This window comes from Eucyclogobius newberryi, unplaced genomic scaffold (assembly GCF_026437365.1).
Source record: "Eucyclogobius newberryi isolate DKJ021-1_F unplaced genomic scaffold, fEucNew1.0.hap1 SCAF_17, whole genome shotgun sequence".
Lineage (NCBI taxonomy): Eukaryota > Metazoa > Chordata > Actinopteri > Gobiiformes > Gobiidae > Eucyclogobius > Eucyclogobius newberryi.
The window spans coordinates 10,424,125-10,437,823 of NW_027315801.1; the positions used below are offsets into that span (position 1 = coordinate 10,424,125).

At 38.6% G+C, this 13,699-nt stretch overlaps 1 protein-coding gene across 7 annotated transcripts in view; it reads left to right on the top strand.

Moving 5' to 3' along the window:
- LOC140362829 (rap1 GTPase-activating protein 1-like) overlaps positions 1 to 13,699 on the top strand; it is a 53,499-nt gene that overhangs the window by 17,209 nt on the left and 22,591 nt on the right. For 2 of the 7 annotated variants that reach the window (XM_072449060.1, XM_072449062.1), the window contains exon 1: positions 10,812 to 10,998. The exons of the other annotated variants lie outside the window; for them this stretch is intronic. The gene's annotated coding sequence lies outside the window, so the exon portion shown is untranslated. Of the gene's footprint in view, positions 1 to 10,811; positions 10,999 to 13,699 lie in introns of those variants that run through there. 7 annotated transcript variants of the gene reach the window in all.

Below are 13,699 nucleotides of genomic sequence, written 5' to 3' on the forward strand. Positions count from 1 at the left end.
ATGGCGGTTGGCATCCAAGTGTTGCATTACCGCCAGACTTTATTCCTCAGACTCTGTCGTAGTCCGTAAAAGAACTCCTTCCATTGCTTTGGTGTTACAAAGCCCATGAGGTCATGATATGTCTTTGTGACTAGAATAGTTGTTGTTTCAGAGACCAACCGAAAAGTCTGAGGAATAAAGTCTGGCGGTAATGCAACAATTGGATGCCAACTGCCATAAAACAACAACAACAACAACAACAACAACAACAACAACCGGCTTTATTCCAGGGAGACTCTTCTTCATCTTCCTCTCCTTCTTTGACGTTCGGTGCTTCCACCGTACAGCTTTATTCTTTAGGCTTCATTCTATAGGCTTTAATATTTCCACTGATGTCGCTGCTTGGTAGCCGTGCGTCAACAACAACAACTATTCTAGTCACAAAGACATATCATGACCTCATGGGCTTTGTAACACCAAAGCAATGGAAGGAGTACTTTTACGGACTACGACAGAGTCTGAGGACTACGACAGTCTGAGGACTACGAAAAGTCTGAGGAATAAAGTCTGGCGGTAATGCAACACTTGGATGCCAACCGCCATAAAACAACAACAACAACAACAACAACAACAACAACTACGAAAAATCTGAGGAATAAAGTCTGGCGGTAATGCAACAATTGGATGCCAACCGCCATAAAACAACAACAACAACAACATTCTTTAGACTTTATTCTTTAGACTTTAGTCTTTAAACCCCCTCCTCCTTGTACCTCTGTCACCTAGCAACAGAGCCCCGCCGCTAATGCTGATGCTAATGCTGATGCTAATGCTGATGCTAATGTAATGCTGATGCTGATGCTAATGCTAACGCTAAGACCATAGTACGAGAGGAAATGTTCCATCAAAATAAAAGAGAATATCTGTAATGCACTTTTTTCATGGCGTCTGAAGGAGAATATAATCCATGAGTTTCAATCAAATCAGACAATGTTGAGTTTTTCACACAAGCACTTTGATTCAACATGGCTGACTTCCTGTTTATCATAGAGCGATGCTGCCAGGTGCGCTTTACTCGTCAAAGGTCAGAGGTCAAAGGTAGCTCTATCACTGTCCCAAGTCTCATGTGCCTAGGCCAAAGATTAAGCGTTTCATGTTTTTTTCTTTTTTGAACCAGTCGGCACTGTTGCGACGGGCGTTCTCGCAACCTCCATTTTATTGGAGTTTGGGCCGAGCCAATCGCGTCCATGTGTGACATTCAGCAACGTTAGGGGGTCAAAAATGCCAGAGTTGTGGCAAAATGACCATGAATAATAATAATAATAAGAAGAAGAAAACTGGCAAGGACAAAGACTCGTCGCATTCCATTCCATGGAACGGCTCGAGCCAATTATTAATATCAATATTTAGTTGTAAATAGAAATATTGAGGTCAAAATACTTAATTTTGCTTCTAAAATGTTTTGGATTATTATTTTTTACAATTGATATTATGACTTAAATAATCACGATTATTGATTAACCGATTAACTCCTGACAGACCTTTTAACCAGGATTTTGCAGCATTTACATTGTATATTTTATGTTGACGGCAATAATTCCAAGGACAAAGTGACATCCTGGACGCGCTGCTGTAATAATCTGGTCTGAACAATGAAACAAATATCTTTCTTTCTGCTCAGAGACTTTACAGTGTTCTCATCTTTGCCGTCTTTGTTTGTCCGATTGTTTTGAAAGGCTTATTGATCGACATTCAAGCCCTTTGTTGCCTCTTCCATTTCTTCCATTTTCTTCTAAATCTCCATTGAAAGTGTGATGAACCGCAGGTGCAATGTCAGCACTTTCTCCTGATCCCTCTGCTTTTATCAATAGTTAATGTTAAAGAGCCTCCTTCTCTCCAGCCTTTGTCCACGCTACACAATAAATACATGAAGCTCGCTCGCTCACGCCAGGCCGCCTGTAATTGGTTGTAATCCTGTCACATTAAGCCCCCTAGTGGGAGGAAATAGAGAGTAGAGACTGGGGATGATGACCATACAGACTTGGTTGTATAAGAGCCCCCATATAAACACACTTGTGGCCCCTGTGGCACGGAGGATTACCGCGTTAGACTCCCCATCGTTCAATTTCCTTCGCAGGCAGATGACTCCTGGATTTGTACAGAAAGATATTGGAAAATGTACTTTTGTTTCCATATTCTTGTGTTGGCTGATAGAAAAGCGCATATGACAAGCTTTCATGTTTTCGCAATTATCACTTCTTTTGGTGCGTTAGTCGTCTTAGTAAATAAGTCAAGTTGTTAAAAAATGCTGGGACAATTTACACGCAACTGGCACGTTTTGGTGGTGGAAAAAAATCAAACATCCCATCGACGGGATGCTGGAAATATATTAAACAAACCAAATGAATTGTTGTGCATAGGTTTTATTGAAGGCCGTATTGGTGCTGGTGTAGGTCATAAACACTGCTATCATTTTTGTGCATGTTTTTGTGATAAATGGCCTAATTGTCACTTCTATAAGCTCCAAGCAAACAGTGTGGACAGTAAACGTTTTGGAGGTGTGAAACTGAATCATTGCCTTGTACTTTGTCTCTGTAGTTGTCACACACAGAGAGCAGAATGTAATGGTCCAGTGGGTTTAAAGCCAGTGTAAGTGCAATACTCTGTCACAGCCACAGATTCCCTGTAATACTTGGCATCAGCTGAAGACTGTGTTCAGAATCAGAATCAGGGTTTTATTGGCATTTTCAGTGAACGAAACTCACAAATTAGGAACTTGCTTCGATGTTATAAAGTAATGGATCATAGTATAGTCAAATTTAAACTGCTTTTTGGACAATAAGATGCAGATGCAGTGGCTTTTATGGATGGGCAAGCAGACCTGTTCATCAAAATTGAGTGAATAATAGAACATTAAAAAAAAAATCAATATCAATACTATGTCTCTGTATCGCTCTGGTTATATATATTTTTAACAACACTAACTTGCATGACTTGGGAGAAAACGACATTTTTTGCTGGCAGCTTCAAATACAAGTCATTTAGATTGTATTTTATCATTCAAACCGTTCAACAAGAAAGCATATAGTTAAAAATCCTACTTGGTCACAGTTTCTGCCTCCAAAACACAACGTATTTGTTTTTCTTGTGAATGGTGTGTCGTAGCAGATATGATAAAGTGATGAGAGGAACAGTCTCAAAACTATCTGTGTAACATGTTTTGAAAGTTGTAATTTGTTTTCAGTGACAGAACTGTGTCCGTAAATGTAATCCAAAAAACCCAGCGATTCGTGACCTTCCTATTTATGGCAAATCTTGTGAAGCACTTCCTCATTTTATTTTTATGACATTTTTCTATTCTGGGCTTTTTCATCTGCGTCATGTTTTTATTCATAAACACTTAAGAGCAGGGCTTGTCTTTGGCTCAGATTTCCCCTGAGATGTTACTCTGATTAATGTCTGGTCCTTAGCTGAGCACACTCTTGTTTATTACTAACAATATATCTATATTAGTTCAAATGACCGGAATTCATACCTATTTTTATGTTTATTTATATGACTTTACAGGAATGTACTTGTTTCTTCTGTAAATTACCATATTTGTACTGATCTGCCTGAAAGCGAACTGTGGACACATCCGGCTCATTCCATGTAATCGCCTTGTCATTTTTTGAGGTTTAGTTAAATTAAATATTTAGTTCAGTCTTTAGGTTCACTTTTAATTTTGTATATATATATATTTATATATATATATAGTATACAGTGGCTGGTGACACTTTGCGTTGCCCCTTCACAAAAAATGCCAATACATTTTGTGGTTGTGACGTGACAAAATGTGTAAAAGTTTCAGGCGTAGGAATACTTTTGTAAGCCACATTTTATTTTATGTCCAAATTTTTCCAATTAAAAAATAAACAATGCAAACTGCAAAGCGATAAAAACAGCATTTACCATAGAATAAAACATACCAGTAAGCAACAACTGTAGATAAACAAGATGTCATCAAATCTATATTTAGTCATTTGAAGTGTTTGCAGTGCAGTGGGTTTATCGGTGCAGAGTTTTACAGTGAAAGCTGTCGGAGCCGATCAGACGACATGTGCCTGAAAGTTTCCCTCTGCAGCTCCTAAAGTGGCTCTCAGTGACAGGCTTTACCTCTGGCCGGGACGGACGGGTTTGACTCTTCCAAATCCTCCGTGTCACAGAACGGCACAGGAGCCTTCAGAACACATCATCTCAGACGTGACAGCCCATAATCCCAGGCAACTGCACGTCACAGGCTGAAGAAATGAATCATGTCGTTTGTCCTGGATTAATTTTCATATTGATTTGATTTCATCTTAAAAACAAATACAAATGTTTTTTATATTCATTTCTACATGGCTCACTATAAAGAGGTAATAACTAGTTCCGATAGAACCACTTTAACTCAAATTTAACTCTAAGATAAAAGAGACATTCCAATGTATAAAACTATCTAGGTTAAAAGTATGATTCTCACTGTAGAAAACGATTAAATTCCCAGAAATGTTAATGCACAAGACAGCACACAGGAAAAGACACACAGTAGTACTTATTGATAACTTGTATTAAAACAAAAGTATTTGGCAAAACAGAAAAATATACATATATACATTAAAACCCCAAGAGTCAAAAATGACCAGATTACCACCAGTGCACTCGAATTGCAATGGTTGATTAGAATGTTTGAGATGTTCAATAAGATCTGCCGATATAATTTGAATTTACCACAAACTGTCTCACTCTGAATTGAGTTCTTCACATCTGGAAAGTCTCTCGCCGAAAGCGGTCGCTCTGATTGTTCAAATCGTCACGACAGCGGAAGAAGCAGACGAATGTGCTAAATCCAGTGTTCAGAAAAAGCAAATTCCTTTCTCATCCACAAATGCACAAAGCACCTATTTCTCCTAAAATCGGCCAATAAAGCAAATGCGCTAAGACGTGCAAATACCCAATGCCATCAACACAAAAATGATCCGATTTCTTCCTGCAAAGTATTGTTCAATGATTCTGCTCCAAATCGCTCGTACTGACACGTCTGACTGTAAATCTCTAGTTTGAAAACATCCAAGATAATCATGGACAGTGAGTTACAGTTACTCACTTGAGGCGGCAGTAGCTCAATTGGCAGCGTCTTCTGATCAGAAGGTCAGTGGTTTGAATCCCGCTCTCAGCATAAAACATGGTGAGTTGAGTGCCACAGACGGGTGTTTGCTTCCCCCTCGCTCAGCAGCAGAATACTGCAGATTTAAAGTGCTTAAAGACAGAAAAGCGCTGTATAAATGTCACCATTTAAATAGAAATGACAATATCTTCATCAGAGAACATATTCACAAGAATGTTCTGTTGTGCATCTGGTACTTGCTCCACTGGGCTGGAGGAATCAGGGAGAGAGTTTATGAACTGAATGAACAGTTGTGTGGACGTGCTGTCAGGGTGATGCAACCCTTAGCTACTATCTTATTGCACTATATTGTCAAATACTGGGGTATTTTGCAGTATTTATTCACAAAACACACAAAAGGATAGGAAATCCTCCTAATTGAGCAAATAGCTTGAAATAGATGAAGTATGTATTTAGTTTCATTGGCATTGAGCCATGAGCTGTGCCTTCCCCGTCTTAATTAAACACCACTGTCCTGTAAAACCCTATGATGTTCAAACCCAGTAATTATATGGGCTGTCCCACATACTCCACTGTCTGACCCGAGGACCTCTTCTTTATGCAAAAGCAACATCTGCATGATTTCCCTGGAGGCTTTAAAACACAGACATTGTATAAGACATTACAGGGTCAGAACCCCGAGCTGGTGATGTGCTGTATTCACACACACCTGCTGCACCTGCTGCACCTGCTGCACCTGCAGCACCTGCTGCACCTGCTGCACCTGCTGCACCTGTCTGATGCATACTCCAGCAGGAGGTGGTGGGCAGCGCCCATCTGAAAGTCCCCTCACACAGCAGATCCAATCCCACACATTTTTCATCATTTAGTCTGAGCATGAAGCATTTTGGTGGCCGTTCATTTGCCTGTTGTGAATGCTATCAATGAACGCACATTTGGAGTGTTTAAACTGGCTGATAACATTGACTTCCTTGCACCATTTGTGTAAAAAGCTTTGAAACATTTCAGTTCTCCAGGGAACAAACACCATCTGAGACGTATCTGAGACAATGTTAGCTTAGTCCTGATTGTGGCTGCATTAACCTTTAGATATAGGGCACAAAGGGACTCGAGGTGGTGTTTTACCCAAATGAGATGCAGGAAATTGTCCCTGAGGTGGACTTCCTTCTTTAATGGAAAGGAAATATTTCAGTGGATTTTTTGGGCTTATTATAGATCATTATACAGTAGACCTTCTGGCTTTATCTCATAATGTTAAATTTATAAACGGTGCAGTGCACTTGTTACTTTATTACTTTTATTTAACATTCCTAGATCAGTGTGTGTGTCACAAAGATTGGAGATAAGGGCTGGGTGATGATCAGGATTTTTCCTCTTCATCTTGAGCACAATTTTAGATTCGATTTCATATATTTATTTATTTACCATCCTGAAACAAACATACTTTTAATCAGTGCCTTTTAACTCAAAGCCACATCACCCTTTTACTGACAGAGGATTGACTGCAGATCTCGCCATTAAAAAGCAGATCACTGACTATTAGAAATTACTGAATATCTTGATTATAAATGTACAACCTTACAAGGCAGTGACCTTTCCCAAGGGCACAACAACACATTTCTAGCAGAGGCCATTGCACTTCACAAAGTAGTACCGGTATACACGTTTTCATGTCATCTCTGTGGGCAGTAATCCAAGCAATGTCCAGAGAAAGTGGGGCCAGAGACAATTATTCTTCCATTTGTTCAAGAATAGGTCCAATACCTTTGCCTATTTATGTGGTAATCCGAGGCGCACGGGGTCTTTCATGTCTCTCTTCGGGCAGCAGGTGTTACATCCAGCTGAATTTGAGAAAATGGATGCTTGAGAGGAGACATGGTTGTAATTTACGACTTCTTCAACATCAAGCTAATATGTGTTGACACCTGGCAAAGGAGGTCAGTCAGCAGCAATGACAAATGGTGCGTTCTATGTAAAGATACTCTGTCACGTGTTATGTACAGCCCAGCGAGAGTTTTCAAATGTGATTTAAGGGAACATAAAGCATCAATTGTATTTGGTTCTACAAAATATAAGGTGTGAATTAGTTTATACATTTACTCATTCATATTTGTTTCTACCTCAAAGACAACTCCAATTACAACTTCCTGATCACAGTCCACTAAATTGTACTCTTTCTATACTATACTACTACTACTACTGTACTATTTCTAGTGTTGACAGTAGTAAAATTATAGTGGGGAGTTTGAGGTTTTTGGCATCTACTTTGACTGGCAAACTATTACAAAACTACTCATAGGTGGGTTAAAATATCAATGCAGTTTCCATTAATATTACTGATAAGAATTTCCCCCCTGACCTTGTTTTTTTTATCCTCCAACACATTTTATCATATGATATCAAACGGCAAACAAGGAAACACTGATTTACACATCATGCCTGTGTAATTTCATGATGCATGATGTTTTATTGCTCGTTGAAAAACATGCATTCTTATCGTGAGCGGGGTCACCTCTCCACAGACCTGACCTGCTTCCATAGAGATAGTTTAATTCCATCTGTGGCACAAGCAAACCAACATGGAGAACATGAAGTAGGTCCAACTGCAGTCATTTATTCATTTGTTTATTTGACATTAATAAACATGACTGTAAATGGACAAGAATTAGCCTATAGGGAATATTTATTCCATTGTCCCTGAACAGATATCGACCTAAAAGCAACATTGATAAACAAGAAAAGGGCCAACATGATACAACAGCAGTGCAAGTAGAATATACACCAAAGCCTGTTAAATAACAGTGTGCAATGCTATTTGGCTGTATTTAGTTTAAAAATAGATTTGAAAACAAAGGAGGTGTGCCAACTCTGAACCAGTACTTTATCCCGTTCAGGTTCAGATTCATACAGTTACAGCCCTGTATAAAACCCTGTATTATTAACCAGTCCAAATCACACGCTGCATTGCCCTCCCACTGTGCAGCTCCGCCCCTTTGCCCCTGTTTCCTGCATGTAGTGAGGTGGGAAACACTGTCTGCCTATGCATAAGTTAACATTCATCCATTTTTTAGAGGAACAGCCTGTGTGCCAGTGGGAGACCTCCGCCGTGTTGATACTGTGAGGTCTGAATGCTTAAGGTTGGCCCATCTCCAAGGTCAATGTCTGGTCACATTCACATCACATGATATCTACTGCGTACAGTACAGGGCATGGGATAATCAAGCTTACTTAGTGCGGTATTTCAGGGCTTTGCATCTTTAGACCATTTGGATCTTTAGATGACGATTAAGAGAATTTGGTTTTATTTACCTCAGACTGTAAAATTCCCTTTAGTTTTAATCTATGATGAGGCATAATGTGTTTGTAATGGCTTAAATCAAGTAAATATCTGTGTATGCAAAAACCCTGATTGTTCACATACCCAAACCTGGTGTCAACATTGGAACTAAACCTGGAGCAAACTCATTTTTACATCAGGATTTACCTGGGCTCAAATCAGGACAAAAGTGTGAACAAACCATCATTTATTTATTTTTATTTTTGAACCTTTATTTAACCAGGTAAAAACCTAATTAGATTAAGACCTCTTTTTCAAGCGTGCCCTGGATAAACAGAAACATAAGAATCTCTAATGACAAATAATGAGCGATATATATAAAATAAATACATTATTTATATGAACATGTACGTCTCTAAAAGGCTCATGTTCTAATCTCATGTCTTATATCCAGGGTGAGAAAACCTATTACGATGTGAGACAGTGGGAGGTGCTGAGGTTTGAGGAGGGACAGGAAGGCTCTGTCTGAGGGGGGGAACCCCTCCAGCCCGGAGGAATAACTCAATAACTCAAGGCTTCTGCAAAGAGCACTTTACGTTTCAAATATTCATCTTTGAATCAATTTAGACGAGCTTTGCATTTTAGTAAATGTCTTCAAACTAGATAAATCATTGCACACATTTCACATCTATGAAAATTACCACAAAACATTAAATGTTTTTTAAAAATATAAATTGAGATATCAATAATCAGCTAAATGAGCTTTAAAAAATAATCACAAAGCAGAAATATCACTTTGAACCCTTATTTGAAAGTTTATAACATAACTTCTTTCATGTTTATTTTGGGCTTTTTTGTAGCATTTTTCCTATAAACATATATATTCTATATGTATTCTATATATATATATAGTCACAATATTATCTACAGTCACAATATTATCTACATTTTGAAATATTGTCATTTCACTTACCATTGATTGGATCAGTGGTTCCCAACCATTATTGTCAGGAGTATCCCCTCAGCTATTTCTTAAACTCAAAGTACCCCCTAAATAAGGTAAAGAAGTACATTTGTTTACATTAGTATATTACTATAGTCTCTTACTTTAGTGGGATTGTTGTCTAAAATCCTCCAAAACATTCTTAAAATTGTAACGTTCACTACATACTCATATATTCAAATACTATTCAATCTAATCTTCTTTTGAAATCTGAAATCATTCACATAGCTGCGCTGGCAACGTCCAGGGAAACACTTCATTAGTCATATTTGTGTATCTGTGATATATTTTCATGTTCTATGTCATTCTAATGATCTTTCTTTAACTGGTCCTATAACATGTGGATTACTGTATTTCTGTTATTTCAAACACAAATCTCACATGAGGCTCACATAAAGTGTGCACATAAAGATTAGAACACATCAGAATCCACAGTCGGTGCATTAGTGCATTATTTAACAGACGAGCTGTGGTTAGTCAGAGGTCTGCGGGGAACCTGGGAACCTGGGACTGATCCATGTTTTAGTGAAAGGAGCGCATGTGTGTCAACGGTGATCATTATTTAAATACTTACATTTCTTATGATACACAATCACAAACAAAACGTTTTTGATGGGAAAAAAACAACACGGACTGTGAGAAATTAATCTTTCATCCAACTGCACTTATACATTCTGAATGTTGTGATGCTGTGGAGTACGATAAGGATATTTCTTTTCTGGTTCTTGGCCTTAAACAGTTTGAGAACCCCTGTCATACTCAGCAGAATATAGAACAATAGTGAATACATTTATTTAATCAAAACTGTACATGAAGGCAACATTAAATCATATCTACAACTGCATTTTTATTTTTATTTTACCATTGGTGAAGATCAGAATTATTTCTAATAGCTCCTGTGTGACTTTATGTTATAGTTTGCTGAGAACTGTCGCTTTATCGATATAAATTAAACATTTATACTGGCTAGAAGGATTTAGGCTATATTCATATAATATTCATGTAAAAAATAAGCCATAAGCCAATTATTTATAGCACTGTAATCAACATTTAATCAACATATTGTGAACAGAGATTGTTTTTTTTTATGTTTGCATTATACAGTCACCATAGCAACAGCTCTGGCTTGGTGCCATGAGATAGCTCCTCCTTTACCTCAACACAATTTCACTTTTCCCCTTAGAACTGCCCACTTCAATCACTGCCTAAAGGGACTGCGCGCATGGGAGGATCACCACTTTGAGAACGCTGAGTGAATATTGAAACTGGGCAGAGGATTGACTAGACTTATTTTCTTTTTCTTTTATCTGTGCGATTGAAGAGAGGAGAGGGAAGAGATGAAGGGACAGAGAGAGAGACAGAGAGAACGGGAGGGAGGGACTAGTTAGAAAGAGGATGCTCCGTGCTTTGAGTGTGCACCACAGAATCGAGAGGCAAAGGCAGCAGGTGAGCCAGTGACGAGCGCTGGAGCCTCAAGAGAAACACTATTTGACAAGAAGAAAAAGGAGGAGACAAACGCATCTTTATACCGAGCTGTGAATCCTCTTTCTTTTTGCCGTAACCGGACGTCCTCTGCAAGCTGCACCGTTCGTAGTAAGTTCCACTCGACTTCACGTACCTCGATATCCAGATGACACAGCGGGACATGTGTGTATGAGGGAGAGGACCAGCTGGAGCGGGTTATGTAATGTCTTGTGTTTTTTTGCAGCGGGATAAGGCTTAAGTAGTGCAAAGTGATCCGCGGACGTGCAGCGGCGTGGCACATGTGTGAGGAGAGCATGTTACGCGCTGTTAGGATGTAAACCGTGAGGTAATTGTTGCATTTTGTGTCAGGCTTTGCGTAATTCCTCTGCTTTCTCGCAAGTGGGAGTGAGTGCGGAAGGCGAATCTTTGTGTAGTTTTATAATGAAGGGTTCGGGACAGATGATGCTCTGTCTTATGGGCTCGTCCCGTGGGAGAGATGCTGCTCCTCCTGTTCATTGAGCTGATCTGTTGTTTACCTTCACATTATTCAAACAGTGATTTTGTGTTTTGTTTTTTGCACGTGCCTGGATTTTAAAAGGTATTTTCAGGTGAGAGCATTGTTTGATGTGCATTCTGGATTCACTCAGAAAAGTCATTGTCAGTTTGAGATATAAATGTGAATGTGTGGATAGAACATGTTGAATTAAATGTATCTGTATCTATACATATATACTCTGTTATATGTACTTTATTAGTAACTTATAGATGTGCATTTGATCACAAGTAAATGGGAAATTTGTTGAATAATGTTAAATATATATTTTTAAACTATTACCAAAAGCTATTTATGACATTACATTATTACAATAAATCTACAATATCTAGGACACTTTTAGGTAACTGCATCAAATAATAGATGCAACACACACACACACACACACACACACACACACACAAACACACACACACACACACACACACCACTTATACAGAAAAGTACGAGTACACAGCAAATTTATTTAGGAAAAAAAACAGAATAAACTCAGTATTTACTTTCTCAATTCCAGTGAACTCACTCAATGCCATCTCTGTTTGGTTTTAAATTGTTTTTATTTAAGTTACACAGGTTACATATATTTACAGTGTACACAAAATTATTAATAGACATGTTTATATATACAATTTACAATTATAAATCCACTATGTCACTAAGTGTTGAGTTTCCTTCTTCTTTTGAGTTCAGCGACTGCCTGTTTAAATAAGAGCTTTCGATGAAGAATTGTGAAATTAACATTTTTGTCCATGTCTTCCATATTTGAATTACACAAATGATGAGCTGAATAAGTTCTGTTCGTTTTGGTGTGAAGGATTCCTGTAATTGAGCATAAACAACGGAGCAATAAGTTAAGTTAAAAGTGATTCCTTTTTTTTTTAGACGCTCCCATAATTCATTACTCAAAACTCGGGTCCATGTCAATTGTTACACTCCCAATAAAATGATAATCGATTAGTACAAATCTTGGTCAACTAAGAAGCCATTGACTGATTATTTGACAAAACAACTAAAGAACTCTAGGATTATGTTTTATCAACGTTCCCAGACCTAGTTAGTTTATCTTAATCCTTTAATCAAGTCAAGTCAATAGCACAACTCAATACATCATCCCCTTGACTGCCACGCAGTCACAACAAACCTGATCGTTTTATCATTGGTTTTCCTGCATCTTTCGTGCTACATTGTGCTTTATAGACAAATCAAAGTCTCTATAATTCAGCTTGACCACTGGGGCGTTTCAAACGGACTGGACTGGAGTGACAAATGGCGGGTGCTTTGTGTGACAGTGTCAGTGGGAAACAGTATTGATCATTGGCCCTGTGGGTATAAACTGTGCTGCTGCAGGTATTGAGCCCAGAGTATTGGATGCATGTATTGTTTAACCATTCTGCACGTGTCAGTGAATGGAATTACTGTCATGGAGAGAGCTCCAGCGATTTGACTGTAACAAGCAATGAAAGTAATGAAAGGGAACGACATAATGGAGTGTGGATGTGTTGTAACAGTGAGTTGTGAAGTCTCTTGTTTTTTGTTACCCGTGCTGCTCCTGCTTCACGAAATTAGAGATATTTCATGCCCCTGCAGGGTTTAATTTCTCCGCCGCAATGTCAGCTCTGCAGCGTTTCATCTTGACGTCACTGGACCGCTGCTCAGTTCGTTTGATGTGAGCGCGGGCCGGACCCCTCCTCACTGGAGCTCGTGCACAGACGCTTCAAAAAGTCAATAACTAGTTTGGAGAACACATATTAGTGGCTAACTATGTGGTAATGGGTATGCTGGTCTGTAGAGGTGTGGCATTTTGAAAAAATTGATTAGAATTGTGCCTCTTCGTGGTCGAGTGGATAGCACTTACGCCACGTTCCATTTGCAGCGGGCCACAGCGTTGAGAATTCGATTCCGACAATTTGTTGAATGTCCTACCTAACGGACCTAAAATCCATCCAAAAAATGATTTAAAACATTTTGTTTTTGAGATATGCAAACAATTTTACATCAAGTATATTGACTACAATTAATAGATTTTAAAATGACCTCAAAATAAAGCATAAAGGTCGTGAGTAAAGCCCTGAACTCTTCACATTTGGTGCTATACTTGAACTTCATCATTTACAGACACATTTTTATCCATAAACTAGATGTCAATGCTGGCGGGTGCAGGCGTCTTTGCATTAGAGATTGAAGCGTGGATTATTCATATAGCAGGCTGCACATTTGTCAAGCCTCTCCCAAGTGGCACCTTCTGGTCCGAATCTTGATTACTCCAACTACATTCAT